Source organism: Ischnura elegans, chromosome 2 (assembly GCF_921293095.1).
Source record: "Ischnura elegans chromosome 2, ioIscEleg1.1, whole genome shotgun sequence".
NCBI lineage: Eukaryota > Metazoa > Arthropoda > Insecta > Odonata > Coenagrionidae > Ischnura > Ischnura elegans.
The window spans coordinates 32,423,764-32,444,676 of NC_060247.1; the positions used below are offsets into that span (position 1 = coordinate 32,423,764).

General features: G+C 39.6%; 1 protein-coding gene across 2 annotated transcripts in view; it reads left to right on the forward strand.

Annotated features, from left to right (window-relative positions):
- Nucleotides 1-1,881: 1,881 nt before the first annotated feature.
- LOC124153559 (extracellular serine/threonine protein kinase four-jointed) overlaps nt 1,882-20,913 on the forward strand; it is a 322,305-nt gene continuing 303,273 nt past the window's right edge. For both annotated transcript variants that reach the window (XM_046526793.1, XM_046526792.1), the window contains exons 1-2: nt 1,882-2,165; nt 2,775-3,557. The gene's annotated coding sequence lies outside the window, so the exon portion shown is untranslated. The remainder of the gene's footprint in view (nt 2,166-2,774; nt 3,558-20,913) is intronic.

The following is a 20,913-nucleotide window of genomic DNA, read 5'->3' on the forward strand; positions in this document are numbered from 1 at the left end:
GCAATACGTAAAATGCATCAATTCACAATTCACAGCTTTTAAGTCGACTGGAAAAAAGGATGAAACATACTAGATCTGTACTGTTTTACATTACTAGATTAGTTCCACAACATACGTTAATTACGTGATAGAGAAAGGTAAAGAAATGCTAATATCCGTCCGAGATGAATTAATAATGAGTGGGCTGGTTTATTTCGTAGATCAGGCTGGCGTCTAACGGTAAAAAGTGCCATAAAACTCATGCATAATCATTTATCTCGCTGCTGGAGCTGTAAAGCCGTGTATTTATATGGCAAAGCATTCCCTTGAAATCTCATTTGGAAAATATTTAAGTCCCGTGTAATAAACTTAAAAAAACAATTGAAGGTGAGAATTGGTGAAATTTGGTGCAATAATGCCACAATAAGACACGGTAATTCCGGTGATTCTATTAGGGAGGTAAAGACAAACGGTGCGAAAGCTTTCAAGAAGGGGTTGTCCATCTATTCGTGCAAAAGAGCAGTACCTACTTTCCAGCATGTGTACCGATAATTTATGCACAAATAATTTTTATGTAAAATAAAAATAAATTTACAATTATATTTCCTACAAACTAAAAATATCTTTTAACTAATAATAAAGTAATACCTTACGTCCAAAATTTAAGGAATTTAATCTCTCCATAAGAATTTTCATCAATTGAAGTATTTAAATAGCTGATGTGAACTCTATGGCTTTTCCAGTGATTTAGCGTATTTTATATTTTCGTGAAGAACACCGCTTACTGTAGTACACGCCGTCATATGCTGTTTGCATAGCGAAATTTGTTACGAAATTTAAGGGTTCCTTATGCATTACCATACGGATCATGTGAAATTGTTTCTGGATGTGCGGGTTGCCGTTATGGAATACGGGAAAATGGAGAGTGAAGGAAGAGAAGGCCGGGAGAGAAAATCGGGTTTGAGAAAAGAACTCTTTGTTGAGCAACAGTCAACCACGGGAGCAAATCCCGAGGGACCGGGATCGAGAAAAGGATTCAGTTCACCTAAAAAAAAAAAACAATGAGGACGGAGGGAGAAGGCAAAGAGGGTGGCCGTGTGGGGAATGCTATGGGACAAGAAGGATCGGCGTGGAGAATTTGTGCGGGGAAGGGGATAAAGCTGGTGGAGTGGGAAGGAAGGAAGAAGAGAAGAAAGAAGAGGAGAGAGAGAGAGAGTAGAAAGGCGAGGAGGAGGAATAAAAGCGCGCGGCCAAGAGAAGGAATGCGGAGAGAAGGGGATGGTTATGGAGAGGAGGTAGGGGGCGGAGGAATGGATGTGGCACGGGACTAAAGGATCGGTGGGACGGGGGAGGGAGGGAGGGGGGACGGTGGAGGGGAGACGCGGAGACTGGCAGTGGGAGCGGGGGATGGGGAGGACGATCAACCACGCCAGGGGTAGGATGGGCTAGGAGGAGGAGGAGGTCGGAGTCGCCGTGGGGGTTAGGGCGGAGGAGGAAGAGGAGACTCGAGGCGGGAGGGTGAGAGTGAAGGGAACGTGGAAGGGGGAGCCGTGAAAGACCGTGGCATGGGGGAAGGGGGAAGACACCAGAAGAGTGTGGGGGAGGAAGAGAGAGAGAGAAACGAGACTTTATCCAACCACGCACACGGGACGGCTAGCAGACGAGCGAGCAAGAGGAAGAGGTGGTGGCGGTTGTGGCGGTGGTGGAAGGGGATTTTTTGAGAGTGAGAAGCAAGGTGGGAGGAGGAGGTGTATATGTGAGTGAGTGAGTGGTGGGGTGGGGGAGAGAGTTTTGATGCGAGAGTAGGTGGGATGGGGGCGGAGGGGAGGTTCTCGTGGGAGGGGGAGGAAGGGGCGGGAAGCGAGGGGCCGACATCGGGCCTCCTCTCAGTTGCCTCTCTGAACTTGCGAGAGTAAGAGAGAGGGAGTGACATACGGGAGTGTGCGCACGAGAGAAAGGGTTAGCAGGAGTGAGTGTGTCTGTGAGAGTGAGTTCGAGGGAGAGAGGAGAGTTTCCGAGCGGCTGCAAGCAATATGGTGCGCTCGCCCCGCTGAAAGACGAGAACTTCTTTGTCGTGAGTGAATGCACCGGACTCTCCTCCGTCGTCGAAGACTTTTCGCCTTCTCGGGAGGGAAGGGGACACGCCCTCGGCGAGCCCTCCGACATCGAAGCCACGGCATCGTAAGGTGAGTGTTTTCTTCCTCGTGTGTATCCTTTGTGGATATCTCTTCCCGGGACGGCCTCTCTCTTGAAAACTTGGCTTCCTCGACGCCAAGGAATCTTGTCCCGAATCGCGGTGTCTCCGCTGGCCTCCCGAAATGTTTTTGACGCGAGGGATGGGTATGAGTGTTTCCATAACCCGTTAGTTTATTTCGGGCGCGTGATCTAAGACCAAGCTTTGAAGACTTCTATGGCTTGGAGAGAAACTGAGAGTGTCATTGTACACAAAACCTTTTGTATGTAATTTGTCAATGTTAATGTATTCATAGCCAAAGCCTATGATTTCATCGGTCGATCACACTGAATAACGTTTTTTTTAACTTCACGGTGATACTTCTCTTTGAGAGAAAAATAGAAATCGACTTGCTTTCAAATGAAATCATGCTATTAAGTGAGCTGATCAATGAACTGCGTGTTTGTTTACTGCAAAGGGCGTTGAAATCACTCTATCTTAACTTAATTTTGCGTGATTGCCCTCATAAAGAATGATTCAGCTTTCAGATTAACTTCTAATTTTAGCCATATCGATCAATGCAACTTGATTCCCGATTTCAAATGCATTTAACTCTTTGCAGGACCTCAGGCTTCCAGAAAGTGACCGAAATATTACCCCTCTCCGCTTGACCCGGTGGCGAATCGGTGTAGAGAAGGCCCGTTCTCCGCCCGAAAGTGATTGAGACACGCGCAAATCCTACCGACGGTGAACAGTGCGGGTGCTACGCGGGGATGTGTGTGCGCGCCTCGCGGTGATAAGCCGCCGCCTCTGGACTTGCCCCGACGCGTTCCTGAACTATCCACTGGGAAAACGACTAGGCCAGCCACAAATATAAACTAACGGTGACGCAGAAGAAAGCAGTCATAAAATTCACGCATCGTTTTTGAGCTCGGCAGTGAAGGTGTTCGAAGGATACTGGGAATGAGTGGAAACTTACTCGACGGGTCTTGCGCGGGTTTCGATCGCCGAAGTGATTGTTGTTTACAATACGCCCGAAGGAGTGGTCTGTGAAAGTTTTTGCCCTACTCGACTGTTTGTCCAGAGGGCAGTCTTTAACAACAGTGTGGGGATACAGTTGGCCATTAAAATTCCCCGACAGGATACCATATACTTCCAACGAATGTTTTTTTTTTTTAATATATTAGCGGACGTTGAAGTCACCGAGCAAAGCACGCGCCCAAGCAGAATAAATTCGCTTGACTGACACCTTGAGGAGAGAGTAGCCTCCTTGCAAATGGGTGTTTAATTGAAAGCGCTACAAGACTAAGTCAACACCAGCTCGTGAATCTTCGGCAACGTCAATCAAAATCACACATCCGCACAAAACGGAGATAATAGAAGACGGACGCATTCAAGCCGCAAGGTAAGCAATACCCACTTTCTATTTCTTTCCTATTGTTGGGCATATGATCAGCTATACCTTAATTATAGGATTTAGTTGCGTGATTTGCATTATAGTCGGTATGCTTTAACTTAACTTTCACAATTAAAATTGATAATGAACTAAAATAACCCTCACATAATGAGTCATCCTCGGTTTTAAATACAGGAAATTTGGTATCCCCTTTACAAGCCGGAATTTCTCATTTGCCAAAGAAATCCATAAATCACATTCCTGTATTTACAGAATGAATACTGAAACTATCGCAAAAAATACAGGGTTATTCCTTAAAAGTTGTGTCAATATATTTTTATCGCTATCATTTATTTATTATCACTCAGCTGTAATAAATGTTTAGTAAATATCTATTTCTTCAGGTTGTGAGGAACATGAACGCATTTATTTTTTCTTTTTCTTCGTCATCTTTTATTTTTTGCTTTAAAAATTCCCTCTAGTCAATTATCGAACTTTTTTTATTAGCACGGTATAACTAACTTAGTTAAAGAGTTAACTTTGCAAGGTAGCAAAAAGAAAGGAGAATGTTGTATTCCGATATAAGGAATAAAATACCTAATATTCTTAAATACGGAGTTGTGATGAGTTATTAACTTTTCTCGCAATTTTCGTCATTTTACTTTAATTCTTATGGGGAAAATTATCACCATTATTTCGTATTTTTCCCATCCTCCGTAAAGTAATAGGTAAATAATCAGTACATTTCATCAATTAATATAAATATATCAAAGCCTGCTATCGTACCGTGGGACCGGATATTACCAGTGGAGATTAAAAGTCAGTTTTTACAGCCCAATTGGTAATTTAAATGGATACGACCAACCTTGAGACGTGTTCTTTAAAAAATGAGGCGATTACACAGGTGGTTCCGAAGATAATTTAGCTTTACGCGATAGATATTAAACCATGCAATAATGAAAGAATGAATTCAGAAATTAATATACAAAATAAATTCGCAACCGCATGGCTTAAAATTCGCTATGCCAGATAATGAAATAAAAATACACCCTTAGAATAACTTGATCTTTCAGACGTGGTTCAGGAAGGCACACCGATTGAGGCAAATTGACTAGTGTCGACATATTGACCGCAACAACGAACAGTTTTGTCGTACATTTATTACCGCAGAGGAAACCGCAAAGGAGAAGTCATAGGAATCCGGCGCATTCCCATACGAAATTCCTTGCAAGCGTTCTTTTCATCCATCACCATTGCATACGCTATCTCGTTGGTTGTAGCAAGTCAGGTTCATTCATCCTGCCCCGAGACCGTCCTCGTCCCATTCCATCCTTTCTTTGCTGGACGCCGAAGCCGTGAAGGTTTCACCTCCGTCTTCAATCTCCACCATCTCACTGCGAGTAGAATCATGAAACTACGGCTTGACCGTAACCTTCAGTTCGCTTGTGTTCACTACGCTACTTCTTCAGTACTCAAGTCTGAATTTCTGCCCTGGATATATTCTGCCGTTAGATCAACAGGATACATGATATATTGAGATCATCAACGCGCAAATGTTAAGTTTACCTGTCCAAAACAAAAACTGGAAACAGAATTTTATCCCTTCCTACCTAGTTTTTTATAGGCTAGAATTGAAGCCATCTACTTCATTGCATTATGATGAACCAATTACTGATCATGTTAGGTGATTCAATCAGTCATATTTAAATTCAATAGTAGCATTTTAATTACAAAATAATCTTATAAATGGCCGATAGAGTAAAAATTCAATTTATCTAATGCATTCCTATCGGCTACTAAAAAACAAATCACTCAGCAACTTCTACCATTAAGTCGCGTTTATGACGAGCGCGCGTTGCCAAACACTCTATACATGCTATCATATCATCTCATTGACAATAATACGCACTTTCTGTAGCCTTTCGCTCACGGTAATTAAAATCCACCATTGTAAAAGATTGAAAAACAATGGTTATTAATGTAATGCATGATCATCCCTTGGTGATGTTTGTAAAAACCTTGATTAGCTATTTAGCTTTATTAATTAGCTACACTTTGTACAAAATTTTCTGACGCACACTCAAATTTCCAATCAGTCACAGAAAAACGATCAGATCAAATCGATAGTATGCAGGTCCTACGAAATTTCTGCACTCGAGTTTCGGCGATAGGTCCGTGAAGACGGGAGGCGAGCACATCTGAGCATCCTGAAAGGGCGGGCCTCCTTTTATCGGCGTAACTCATGCGCCGCGGCCGCGTCAGGCCTTTAATGCTGTATTCTTTCCACCACTCAAGAAAACTTTCACGTACTCGCCGTTTTCACGCAAAATTCAATGACTCTCCCTGTCACTACTAGTGGGACTTAATATTTTGTTGCCGTTAAGAGTTGCAATTTCATCTTAACACATCAATTTGAGACAATATATACGTTTTCCTCGTGACGTTTTTATTTACAATTGATTGCTTAAGGATCCTCAAAATCAATTTCCCTTTTTCACGTATGCATTTCATTATTGTCGCTAGATATACTGATAACAGTAAAACTCAATTTTTTATTACATTTTGAACGTCGTTTTTGAGGAAGAAATCGCCCAAATACATAAAGGAACATGCATTTAAATATAAAAAGGAACAATTTTTAAATTGCATTCATCACTTAAAACAGAATCAGGTTAGATTCACTTTTCCTTATTTTTAACACACGAAACTATGAGGGTTCTTGAACACTTGAAATTGGAGAAGAATGAGATTTTTTTAAGTTAAAGTTTAGAATTGTAACCAAAGCTAGTATCTCAACAGATAACAGCTATTTCATTGATTTCAAATCATTGACTTCCATCTCATCATCAGTCTCGGCTTCTTTTTTTTTATAAGTACTTGGCCAAAGTTTAAATAATAATTCCTTAACGAATCAACAGTGTTAGGAATATTGCCTCATTTGGTCTTGTTAGCTAACAAATATTACTTATATAAACGTCTAAATCGAAATTTTTGGCTAGGTTCGTTGGCAATTTAGGAGTGAATTAGAGAAAGGTATTTCAGAGGCAAGAGCAATCACTTTTCATTCCACTTTCTAAGACTTTACCCATTTTTCTTCATAACCTATTTAGCCTTAATTGTAATGTCACAAAAATTATGTGCCTATCTCTCGGGAAATGAGGAATCATATTATTTTTTTCAATTCAAACAATATTTTAAACCATTCTTATTTTTCTAGCTAATTTGCATATCTGAAAATCAGATGTGTAAACAATTAGATGAAAAGAAGGTCTGGCTATGCTTTTATTATGTCGTAAAATGATTTAAATAATTTAATAAGGGGTAATTACTTAAATTTAACAAAAGATATCGTAAACATGCTATAGTTTGGCACTTTTTCTTTTGACTCAAATAAATGAAAAATATGAAGCTTTAATGCATTTTACGACGCAGTTGTACCGTCTCCACTGGTCGTCGCTTTTATTTAATGCTCTCATCCGCAAGAATGAAAATAAATCCATGTGTCTAGTTTTTGCACCGTTCAGGAGTATTATTTTGTACCTGATGGAAACATCGAAGTTTTTAATGGATACATATGTATTTTTCATGCTTACTCTCTTCGGATTTCTTATTTTCCCCGAGGAGACCAATGATTATTCCCACGCAGGTCAAGTCCTTACAAGAATATTTAACGCGGACTGGTCATTAAATCATGAAACAAGTCATCTTTATCCCCACCCCCACACTCTTTTCCGTGAGCGCCTCGGCCCGAATCTTCATTTCATCTGTCATTCATTTGTTTTCTTTTTTTCTCGTCGAAGAAAAAGGTGGGCTCGAGGCGGTGAGGATGAGAGAGAACTCTCGAGGTAGGCAGGGATGGGGGTGGGAAGTGGGAAAGGTGATAACCAATGCTTTTCACTGAGCGATCCGTGTATTCTGCCAGTGTTCTTCGTCTGTTGGGTTTGCGTGATTCAGGAGAAACAAACGGAATGGGATTTGTGAGGCGATGAGCTGGCGAGGGGAGGTTTTGGGAGGAAAGGAAAGGTTTCCTTTGGAGTTTACATGGGAGAATTGGCGAAAAGGATTTTAGGGAGCGAGATTAGGAGGAAGGAGACGCGTGTTAGGCTCGAATCAGGGGGATGAGGAGATAATAGGAGTGGATAGGGTCGTTTTTTTTCGAGAGAAGAGTGATAGGTCATGATAAAAGGCAGGGGTCTTTGTTATGGGTTGGTAGAGGGGGGTTTCCCCAAGAGGGGGCTTGTCCGAGGGTGTATTCAGGAAAATATTTTCACATCCCTATCGTCTCATTGCCCAAGGGCATCTTCTTTGGGATTGCCCGCAGCCTTCGTTGGAGAAATTTGGAGAAACCATCACTGCTTGGCATCTCACCTTAGCGTGGAAAGACAGCTTAGAGGGAGAGATGCGAGGTATTTTGCGTGAGGCTCGCGTGATACTGCGAGTTCGAAGGATTACGTGGCAGAGACGATTAGTTCGTGAAGTGGTCGAAAGGGGGAGAACGAATCAAAGCGTGGGAGGTTTGTTATTTTTTCTTAGTCCGTATCTTCAAGGAAAATGAGGTCTGGGGTGTTAGTCATCGACGAAGCAGATGTTTTTATCCTAATGAGTCAAAGTGAATTCTTTTCCAATTTAGCTTTGGTTTTAGCAGCTCGAAGAGTATCTTAACGTTTATACTACCATTGCTAGTAATCTATCAGGCTAAAAAAGAACTGATACGGTTTCAAATACTTCAGGTGTTGTTAAAAAATACGAAACAAAAAACTGGGCGCTTTCGACTATATATTAAAAACTTTACTGCATGAAATTTAGAAAAATGCGATCTTGTACTATCAGAGTAAGTTTTTTTTAAAGCGGAGGGTAGAGCGCTCACGGGAAATGAAAGTGAATCCTCCGAATAAGGATTAAAATATGACGCAGGTGGCGGATATTGTGCTCTCGATGATCATTCAAAACAATGGCGCCTACACAGTGGATTTATATCAGAGAGTGGGAAGTTGTTTAGGATTGAAAATCTCTAGATGGCATTCACTGGCAGAAAAAAGATATCACCGTGGCTACATTACTAAAGTATTTTTTTCCAAGCTTTCCCCTATCGTTTCAATTTTCAATGGGGAATTCTGTTTTCCCTGCCTTTTACTCCGCTCCCGACCAAACTGCCACACCCTTGAGCCATATGGTGAGTCCCTATAGACACGACAAGTAGATGCAAATGCTTCGCAGGGGGCTTGAAGCACTAGAGATAACCACTTTCAATCACGCGAACGAGTTTTGGAATTAATGAAGCTAGTTCTAAAAGAGAATAAAGGATAACTGTGGGAGTAACATTTTCCGAGGCATATAGATATGTGGTATGAAATACCTAGTGGATTTTAAACGTCTTTGGCTATCGATCTAGTCTATTGTTACTGTGAACTCGAACAGGACAGGCGCAGCAGGGATTCCCTCGGCCGTGCGCAGTGAAACTGACTCACGGGAGTATAAAAGGTCTAGACTACCTCCAGACACGACGTGAAGAGCTCCTCTCGTTGTAACTGCCAACTCGAACTATAGTCAACACCAAAAGCGAATAATTTCTGTTTGATGTTGTTCCTGTATGTTGCTGTGGCTTATAACGAGCGCTTAGATTTCTTGATGGCAAATGTAAGATAATACCGTGGTTAAAAAAGATTAGAAAGACAATAAATGTTTAATGTTAAGTAGAAATTAAAGAATGGGACGTAAAGCTTCTAAAATGGAAAATATTTTCAAGATTAAATCGAAAAGCTACAAATATTATGCGCATTAGATGAGGAGTCTGTTACTGTGGCCTTTAAAAACAGCTTTTAAGCCGTTAAAATATTATTCTAACTACAAACGAATACTTTTCTATGAGATCTAAGTAAAGATAAATATATGTTCATTACAACGTCCCGAAAACATTTATTTTACTGAAATTAAATTATCTGTTCTTTCTATAATAATAATAACACCTTAAGAGAACTTTTTCCTGGATGTAAGTTCTTTTATCACGATCAGTGAATGTGGTGGGATAATAAATTTTATCATCTGATTCGTCTTATAAAGTTCCGTAAAACGTATTCATTGTAAAATTACAATAAATCAGTCAATACAAGTTATTCAGGTGTACTTTGTGCAAATGAAAAATATGTTCTAATCCTAAGACGTTCCTAAGTTCGACGGGACTTCAAGGAATCTAAATAGAATAAAAAATCCATAGTATCGTGATATCTTTACAAATCTATATATATGAATAAACAAAGGCTATAACTAATGGTGCGCTTCTCTGCGTACTCTCGTTTCTTAACTTTTCCGGAAAAATCATCTGCGCTAAGTGTGCACTCTAAATAAAGCCACGCGAATGATAGTAAAATGTAGTTAATTTTAGCAGTCTAAAAAATGTTATCTAATACTGGTACACGTAAATATTTTCCAAATGTTTCGGTAAAATGTTGATGATACGAGCATTTTTATCTGAACGCTGCGTCAAATCTCCAGCTGTTGTGAAATTCTGGGAAAGAATTTAGTAAATGAGATTCCAGCATGGAAATTTCAGCTGATTCTCCAGACGGAACACAACTTTCATTGGACAGCAGTCAGACCCGCCGGGTATATGTTAGGCTCCAAAATGTTCCGAGGAAGACGAGTCGGGGGCATGAACACTAAGGGGGTGGCACAATCGGTTATGAAAGAATGGAATTAATTACTATGTAATTAATTGTATCACGTCAGAGGAAATTAAACTTACTCTAAAACATTATTTTAGCTTTAATAAAGAAATTTTAAGGAATAAAACATATCTAGAGATGGATAACCCGAGAGCCAATTAGGAGAAAAGGAAACCATATTAATGCCTTTCTTGTAGTGAGCTAATTATCAGTATATCTTGCCCACATTCAATGCAAGTGTGGTGTAAAAATATCACTGATTAAAAAAATACTTTTCAAGCATATTCTTACCATGTAATTTTGCGTTGTACTTCTCAGTTACAACAGATCTGGAAAATTTGTACCCAAGAGGTAAATGTGGTTAGAGCCAGGCAGAGAATGTTTTCTGTACGTTGATGGAGTATCATTAAAATAGGCATCCTTTTGTCAATGTAAGGGAATTCATGCTGAGACGTGTATTTAAAAAAATCTAATAAAGTGTAAAATTAATATCTATAGCTGCCTTATGACCATTGACATGGATTAATTTCTCACTGGATAATATCGGCGGCTGAGGTCTAGGAACCGACGAAACGCGTGCATAACTAGCTGTTTCCTTGTCAATAAAGAACTAAAATAGAAAATATTAGTATCATAGAGGTGCCTTCATACTGAAAAAGAGCATAAACGCGTGAATTTAATAAAGCATGAGAAATGCTTAAAGGTAGAAATAAATAAATTATGAGCTACTATTTATTTAAGTATGTCTAACTTCCACCAATTGAAGCCTGAATCTGTTGAACTTATATGAGCTACTAAACTGAATTTGCAAAAAGGAGAAAACCAATTGCGCCAACAGAGCAGTTTGTCACTCACCAACTTGGTAAGTTAATGCTACAACCCTTTCCATCCGTATCCGCTAAATTTACAATCCCGAATCACAATCTTTGAACTGCGCCAAAGTTTACCCCGACCAATAGCAAAATCGGTCATAAACACAAAATCATCAAATTCCATCCATAATATGAATACAATTTTAAGCGAAAAACACAGGTTTTAAGATTTGGAAATAATATGATAACATATTCATAATAATAACAGTAAAGAAGCTTAATATGAGTTTGGTTATTAGCAAAGGAACATCAATTTTGCACGAAAGAGTGGATCGAAATTTTAAATGCTAATTTTGCCATAGGATTCCATCTATAAGTTAGTATACTCACAGAGGTCATTTTTAAAACTAGCTAATCCTCATTTATCAATATAATTCACAATCAGCGTTCAACTATTAATCGACAGTTTACATAAAATGACCAGCCACTTAGTTTATGGCAAAGACTTGAAACTATTCTATAACTAATTTAAATGAAACTATTGAATGAGTGAGATTCAAGCCATAAACAACGATAAGGACATTATGGCAATGGAAATAGCCTATTACTGCTATCTATGCTTTCATTTACTTTAATAAAAAACTAGACAACCGAGCGATTACGCACGAATTCAGAATAGCTTAGCCTAACGGTAAATATATGCTAGCTAATGGTAAATAGCTTGATAATGGAGACTTAGCGAGCGAGGTAGCAAATTCAACGCCTCCTTTAATATAGTTCCATGCTTGTTGTTTCATCTGTATGAGGTCATATTACTCCGTCAAAACAAATTGTAGGACACTGCTGTTAGCATTAAATCCCTACTGGAAATAAAGCGGTGTATGTCGACTATGTTGATGTCCGAGGAGGCTTAACACACTTGGAATTTGTGAAAAATAGTCGTTTGCGGTAATTTCCGAGTACAAATGATTAATTTGAATGGATGAATAACTTAAACTTTGTTTTTCCACCTATTTTTTTATTAAATCACCATCGCGTTTATTATGACTTCATCTTCTGGTTAATGAAGATGCGTTGCCAGAATATGACGTTAACCATCGAAACCATAGTCATGATTCAATTAAAAACTCTGTGGAAAAACGAAGTTTAAGTTTTTCATTCAAAATGTTCAGCAAATTCCACAAATTATCGCCGGAAACCACCAACTTTACCAATGATTAATATTTTCTATAAATTTCAATTCCGTTCGTTTAAGCGCATCAAAAATTGCTGAATTAGTAGTTTCCTATTTACAATTAGAATTATGCATGTTTGTGGAAAAATCTTTAAGCGACATCCGAGGAATAGTTTTTCATCAAAGGGAAAATCTTAAAATATTTTGTTACCGTAAGTAAGGAACACAGTATTAAAAACAATAGCATTAAGATTCACCAAAAAATATGCTCAATAACGCAAAATTACGTCACATTTTCGATGCTTTGTTCGGGGCTTCACCCTATTCTACGATCGAATAGGATGATGTGACAATTTTGGTTCACATTGGACAAAAGTCAACTCCTTTAAGGTTGGTGTTAAGGCAATGTTAATGTATTCACATAATCTTGAATAATTAATCCTGTTATGAAACTAATTTGTATTTTTTTGATATAAAGTATTTGTTGCAGCAATAATCAACAAGATCTTAAACTATATTATCTGTGCTAAATATTTCATACAAGTGCAGGTTATCTAGCAGTTGCATCGCTAACATGCATGGATTACACGCTACATTGTATAAATTACGTATTTATGAAAAAATAGGTGATGTTATACGACTAGATATGACGTGCAGCCTCAGAATTATATTCATCTCAATAGATATTCACATTTCCGGACCATATGTTTTCATGGCGTAGTTGTTTACCCGGTTCATATGCCTTCTATAAATTTTGTGTATGTAAGTATTTTTACAGCTTCGGCATCTCATGCAATACTTTAAACAAGATGGTCATTAGGCTTTATAATTTGGGTTTTTGACGAATGCAGTTTTAACAATTTGTTATTTATCGAAGCAATTCATTCTAAAAACACTATATTTAAGAATATAATCTATTATTACGAATCATGTTCTCTCCTCGTTCAAGTTGGCATAGAGTAAACTATTTATCCTAGCAACGGGAATTCTTAGTGAAGGCTCGAATCGTAGATGAGGAGTAGGTGTAACTTATTTTTTATGAATGTGGATGGAACATGTATATACAATCCTTCCGTAGCGTCTTTTGGTAATTTTTTCCCGGGAAATTCAGTTTGTTTCGATAGAGATTATGTTTTACCTGAGGAAACCTACCTTATTATCAAAGTTATTTTTTGTCATCATCTAATCATACTTTTAAAACGGTCTTAATGAATAGGAATTATTTCTGATGGTAGTCACACTGGGTCTTGCTAAGCTACATCGCCGAAAATCCTACACGCCGTAATGAAGTTTTACTCGTAAACCTCACCATCTTCTGTAAAATTTTATGCATGCTACATATTTGGCTATTTAAAAATACTATATCATCGAGGAATTCTTTTCGTGCGATAAATGTGGGTAAATATTTTGTGTGTAACTACCTAAATATTGGTACTAATTAAACAGGGTATATATGCGTCGCGCTATTTTGTTTTTAATCTTTATCTTATGAATTAGATGACCATTTTGCAAATATTTTTACAATCAAAAACATTTAATATGACATTTTTAACACAAAATATGCATTTGTGGAAATCTTAGCACATTTTTTTGATCCGTCATTTTTTTATGATGGCCAATTCCTTCCATGGCGCTGACGTTGGTTGAAAGAGCATGAAGAGCGCAAGAGTTCTTAGGGCGGAAGGTACGCATTTCAGGGACACGGCCTTGGAATACCTTGAAAAGTTCAAGATGATAGCATAATTTCTTAACCCTTTATAACCTAATGTTGCTTCTAAGCAACAACTAAAATGTTTAAACTTTCAGCTCCTTTTAGGGTTTATCTAAACTAAATATTACTTTGTAGTGTAAATTTTAATGACGAAATATTTAGCTGCTAGGATAATAATTATCATTCAGTGTAAAATTTTCAAGTTTTCAAAAAGAAAAATCTTTAAATTTGATTTCTTCCAGAAACAGCTCTGGGTTAGACAGGGTTAAGGATTGAAGAGAATAGACCGGTCGAACGATATTGATACTTCCTAATTATTAATGGAGTGAATAATAAATATTTGAATACGATGAGGTGTATTTTTTTACCACCGCCTTTAAATCCACCATTCCGCTCACTCGTCGAAGATTGATTCCACCAATAGCGCTCCTATTCTGGGTAATCAATGAAACTAGAGGAATGTGGTGTGGAATTGAGACGCGAGGGAAGAAAAAGGCGAGCGGTTTTGCGAGGAAGGCGAGCGGATACGTCCGGTGAACTTCAAGGAGCGGAGGGGCGGAGCGTCGTCTTCGGGGCGTAAAAAGGGTGGGCTCACGAGCCGACCGCGGATCAGAAACAGTTGAACGTCCCGAGTGCGTCTCTCTCTCCCTCTCCTGCTCGCGCACACATACACACGCGAATCGCACTCACCGTCTTTCGAGAAAATACACGCCTGCACGGATACGGCAGAAAAGGGGATGAGATAAAAATAGCGCCGGAATGAAAAAAAAATAAATGAAAACAACCCTCTCTCTCTTTCCTCGCGAACCATGTTAAGCCAAATGTCCGCACGCCGACCCGTCTCTAACTCGCGGTGAGGAAGGCATTTGTGGGCTCGCTGGTGTGTGCAGACTTCAAAGGGGCGAGGCGTGTGCGTCCCTTTGGCTTGCACTTGTGTCGGTGCGCGCGTCCTCCACCGCCGCTCATATTGGACGAGGCGACACACCCTTTCCCTCCTCTCCTTCCATTTCCTCCCTATCGCCTCCCTCATCTCTCTCGATCCCCCACCTTCCACTCGCCCTGCCTCATATAAAATCTTAAAGCCTCGCACGTGGAAAATTAGCGTAACTTGGCTTGACGTTTGGGTACAGAGCTGCTAATTTTGCGCTTTAGAGAACGCGTAAGTATTTCCCTCTCGACCGGTCGTTTTTGGGGACAGATTACTTACTCGTTTAAAACTTATTGTATCATCTTAAAATTTGCAGAGTATATAGGCCGCAGTAAACATTTTCCCATATAACAAATTTTATAATTTTACCATTTAACTTTTAATTGTTTTCTCAGATGCATTTGTTATCCGTCACTAGAAAAGACGGGTATTAGGGAAGTACTTGTCTCCTTAAGAGAGACTTTAATGCAGAAAATACATCGCATCATTGATCAAAATATGTCATTTGATTTCAAATGGTGCTTACATTATCTTGTTTTTTTTTGCCAATTAGCACTCATAAATTGAGCGAGGCGGAAATGGAATTTTTGTTGAAGTTTTCTATTTTGCTTGCAGTCGTATATAATTAGGAAGCCTTTCTAACAAATATCAACACTAAAGACAGTTATGTCATATTATGCGGCTGCACACCAAGAACCGCTCATCATAAGTTCTCAATCCCAAAGTTACGCCGAGTTACGTCGGGTCAAGTTGTTTCGAACGAGGATTTGGCCTCTCTTTCTGCTCTTTACCTTCCTCTGCCATTTCCTACCTATCAACCTCCCTTATCTCTCCCGGCCTCTCCTCGTCACTTTCCTCTTTTATATCGCCTTATCCTCTCTCTCCCTTTTCCCCCCCCTGCAAGTCGTTCTACCCCGCCCCCCCCTGCCTATTTTGCCTCTCGCATCTTCTCCCATTTCCACGCCCCTTAAAAAAAAATCCCTCCCTCTTCTCAACTCCTCCAACCGCCACCACTCCCTCCTTGATTCCATTTGTTTCATCCAACCCATCTCAGCCCTTTACGACGAGGCCGTAAAGATCTTTGCGAGAGGGGAAAATGCACGGGATTCCATTTTTTTCGCGGGGAAACGTCGAGGTCCGCGGTTGCGAGGATGGGACCGCGCACGTTAAATCCACCTTTCTTTTCTCCCTCGTTCCCTCCAATCCGTTTCGCAAGTACTCGCTCTTCATCTCTCCATTTCTATCCCTTCACAGAAGTTTCATGCACCCTTGGCCGCTTTGGGCCTTCAAGCCCGTGAACCGCAAAACCAAAATGGAAACCCGAATGACGCGGTGGTGACATGGAGTAAATATCAAAAATGTCTCAGATTTGGTTGCGATAAACAAAATAAAAGTTGCCAGGGCATCCATACAAAAAAGCAGCCAAACTCAAAGGATTGTTATGACCGATAATTTGCATCAAGCGGGAGATGCATTATAAACCATATATCCCCTATGCCAACAAAAATTCGTGTAGTAGTATACATTGATGCCTCTCATCCTAAAAAGTTTTTCGTACAATTATTTACAAACATCGTGCGTATAAAAATAAAGATTTTGATGACTATTTACAAATAAGTAATTTCCTTGCCCAAAAAATCTCCTTTTCCTAGCTTCTCAATTAGCACCAGGAATTGTTTTTCAGCCATTTGACTAATTCCGCTGAATAAATCATTACATTTTCAGCATCAACAATTTTTCACAAAAATCAAAAACAAATACTTAATAGCTCAAAGCACTATCTAGTTTTGATCCTCCAAATAATTTGGCAAGATTTAACTAAATGCGTGAGGTATCACGCTCAACTCGATCATACGGAGGACACGATCTACTCGGTTGATCATCATGATCATCCGCGTAGAGGGAATGATATATTATCATTCCCTCTACGCGGTATATTGAGTATGATATGTAACGGAAAGGTCTCTCACACCACTCAAACGGAAATCATGTAATAAATTTCATGCTCAAAGGAATTCTCGCTCTCATTACAAACTGTTTCATTCTTTTTTTATGAAATAGTCTTGCGCAATCCAAGTCTTAACAGAGACGCGGTAATTATTGAACGAAGGATTTTATGCCAGAAAGATGCGGGAAAGAGCAATGGAGCTTCGCATGAATGAGTAAAACCGGTTTCCATGTTTGCATAGCTCATTGTAGAATGAAAAAAGAATGCTTAAATACCGCACAGTTCCGGGCGGATTTCTTAATTAAGCTAACATACAATAGGATATAGAAGTTTCACCAAGAGAAGAGCGAATTCTGAGTGCTGTCTATCAGCCCTATCACTGATGGATAATCTTATTCGATGCATGTCACCAGTGATCTTGCTAATGAATTCACTCTTTATTTCCCATGCCGCTGCATACGTTTGTGCTTCTAAATATTCTCCCTTAGTTTCCTTTTGAAGGAATTTATGACAACAACTTTGAATTATTTTGATTATCAGCCTAATTAAAAAATTAACATGTCGTCCTAACATATCACAAAATGTTAAATAGTCATTAATGATTTTTTCCATTACACTGTGCAATATGAATAAGTAATAATGAAATTAATCGTAAATTATTTAGAATTATTATTATTATCCTACTATAAACTTCCTACTAAAATAATAAAACATATAACAACTAAACGAAGAAAAGAGGAGGTAGGTACTGGTATTGAAATATTTCATTTTTACTTAAGAATATATTTAGAGTTTGAACTCACAGTTCATCAAAGCTGCGTAAACAGCTATACTAAAAATAAGGCTAATTCCTGCACAACAAAAAAATGGACATAGCATATACCTAAGCATTATTTCATGATACGGAAAGATACCCAAGAAAATTTCACCATAATTTTTTTACGAAATAGAAATTTGCAAAAATGTTTTCATTAATACTCCCCTTAATCATATCATTCTCCATTCAAATCAACCATTAATAAGCAGGCTTTTTTTTCGGAAACATTACATATTATTAGCGTATTCTAATTTCTGGTCCAGCGTTTCCATGCGTGAATTTTCCTTCAGCTGGGAATACAGCTAATTGTAAACAATCTCAGATACGACAGCATATTCGCCATAAGAACGGGCTAAATAATTAAATGATATTCGTTCTCATAATTTAAAATGATCAATTGTTATGAAATATTTTCAGTAAAGTTTGAGACATCAAGGGAAAGTTGGTGGTGTTAGTAAGTAATAAGGCGATGAAAATGATCTTCGATGGCCTCCTTTAGCTCTCCGCAAAGAATTATCCAGCAGTCTATTTACCAGTGTTTCCCTTCCCTCGAAAGAGATCTGAATGATTAGTGGCTCACCTCGCAGTCAGTGAACGCCAGTCTGACACATCAGGTGAATTATTGAACATATCACGCTTTTTTAAGAGATCATGCCAAGGTTGTCGGCAGATGATCATTTATGCACACACATTTCCTCATTTACGCTTCAAAGCGCCAGACGAGTTGAGAAATCAGTAGCTATTATTATCATGAAAGTGCAATTTTTCACAAGTTTCCTCCCTTGGACTTAGTTCAAAACAGGAAATGACATATCCTCCGAGGAGGAATAAATAACTCGGCACGCAAAATGCATTGATGAAACTTATAATATTATTAAATGGTCACAGAATAGCAGCAGACTTCATCTACCCTGATTTATAGCGTCAATCACAATGCATTTCACATTTAGCACCAGACAAAGCTTCTAGAATGCATTTATATCTGATCACATTCAAACTTAATAATGTGTAATGAGCATGGTACGTGCGGTTAGAAATATGGCTAACTGTTATACGGGAATATTTCCATGGCCACATTCGAAGTAATTTGCATTGTTTCTGGCGGCGTTTACCCAACGGTTATCAGAGTGTATATACTCTGAATGGTTATGTATCATTATTATGTCTGGAAGCTATCTTGAGGTATATTTGATCAAGACAATAGTGTAGTTACGTGACTACAACAGGTAAATATAACATGCATAGTCTTCGAAAGAAGGAAATTCCTATTTGCAAAAAAAGACGAAATAAAGGCTGCCACCTCGTTTTATGATCTTGTTCGAAAAATTTGACTCTTTCCAAAGAAGTAGTGGCACATTTATGTCTGTTGAAGTGAGAAAAAGTATAGACTTGCTGGCAGGCTTGCGGCTGCAAGCATGAGGCTGACTTACTGATTCCCTTTTAGCAATAACGATTCACTGCGATGAATGTCTTCAAAAAGTTATAGACTTTTTAAAATCTTGGGCATCCAGAGGTAAAATTATTGATTTTTCCAGCGCCATTCATCCCTATGGTCCCGATTCCCTCCCTCTCCCTGGGTATAACTCTCCTCCCCCCGTTGCATCTTGGCCATTTGCACACTTTCTTTCTCCTCCAGCGTATTGCGCAGGAGTGCTCTTGGCCAAGATTGCATTACTTCCCCATTTACACGGCCATATATCTCTCGCCTTATAACAGGCCGACTTTTACCCTCTCTCCCCTTCCACACCACGGCACAATTTTACCTTTCCTCCCACCCCCGTCCCTCTTCTCACCCCACCGCCACCAGCAAATCCCTTCGGAAAACGTGTAATGCGGTGTTGTTGCGTGGGTGTCTCATTGGCGCCGACAAGACAAAAAATGCTCGTGCGAGGAGGAATTCCTCCCTTTCCCACACACACACATAAACACACGCCCGCCCCCATCATTCCTCTCGTCTCGCTGTTACTAGGACACGCAGTCGAGTACTGTTCAGCGGGGAGAGATAAACGGGTGGGAGGAGACGGACTTAAGAAGGTCGGTCAGTCCCTGACCTGCACTGCTATTACTCTAGTATTTTTCAGCGGTTCTTTTTCTCGCATTGCGCGATGTAATCAGCGGATTGTCCGCAAGTGCTTGTAAGGAGGCAGAAATCCATTCCGAATACGGATCGATCATCAACTAACGATCCTACGCCGCACTACGCGCCCAGATGGTACGGTAAATGTTTTAAATGGCAAGTGTGGAGTGAGCTGCTGGTTGAAGAGTTGAGTAGTTCCCGATATTCAAACTCAGGAATCTCAGGAGTTAATTAATTTGCAAGTCGACCATAACTTTCTGCATATCTGGGCATCATATTCGATGACTAGCGTGCTACTAGAATATTAAATTTGAAAATGCCATTTCTCCATAATCTTATAACATACACGTGCTATGTAACAGAAATATTGGGTATCGGATCTGACTCAGCAGCAATTTCTCGTTAATGAGTAATCATACCCCGCACAAGAAAACTCGTTTGAAGTAAACTACTTGCAGTCGTATAGGCACTACTCCAAAAATTGAAGAATTATTGCAGAAATTCAACAGTCTTCGTAATCGAATATCATAGCATGTACTGATCAAGGCTCAAGCTAACAAATTTTTGCCAATCTTAGAGCTGGGGAAATTATATATAGTACTAATTGATATAACTGTTTGGTATAGGCTGAAAATTGTGCTGGGACGCTATGGGTACCTAGCTGTTTTTTTTTTCACGCGGCGCTCCCATGCGTATGCCATTCGACTATGACGGTAGGCGTGACTGAATTATCTGCACTTCGTGGAATTACATTCGAGACTTAAGAATTTCGAAAAGGTTACGAGCTTAACCCCCATACCGTTCACTGCGTCCTCACCCACTCGTGCGTTGTTTCAAGTTTCTCTCCTCAGAAGACGCGCACGACAGCACATGCGTTTACTTTTTTTTCGCCCGCGTCCTCTCTTCCCTCGTTGCGTATCTCGGATCGGCATTCGTCTGTGTTTTCACGCGCGATCATTTTCACGGGAAAACATGTTCGGGATGGGCGGATAAGCGGAAACGGTCCCTCGGAGGCATACGGACCCCTCTCTCTCTCTCCCGGTGGACCGGGCCGTGGAGGATTTCGAAGAAGGCTGCCCGCGGATGCGGAAGGTGGCGGCGCATTAGGCGGTTTTCATTTTTTTTTTTACAGCTACGCTTCCAAAGGGGACTACGTAGATGAGGCCGCAGTCTGACCCGTTGCAGCTCATTTATTTGTTACATCTTTGGGCGTATTTTAATCGGTTCCACGGTATG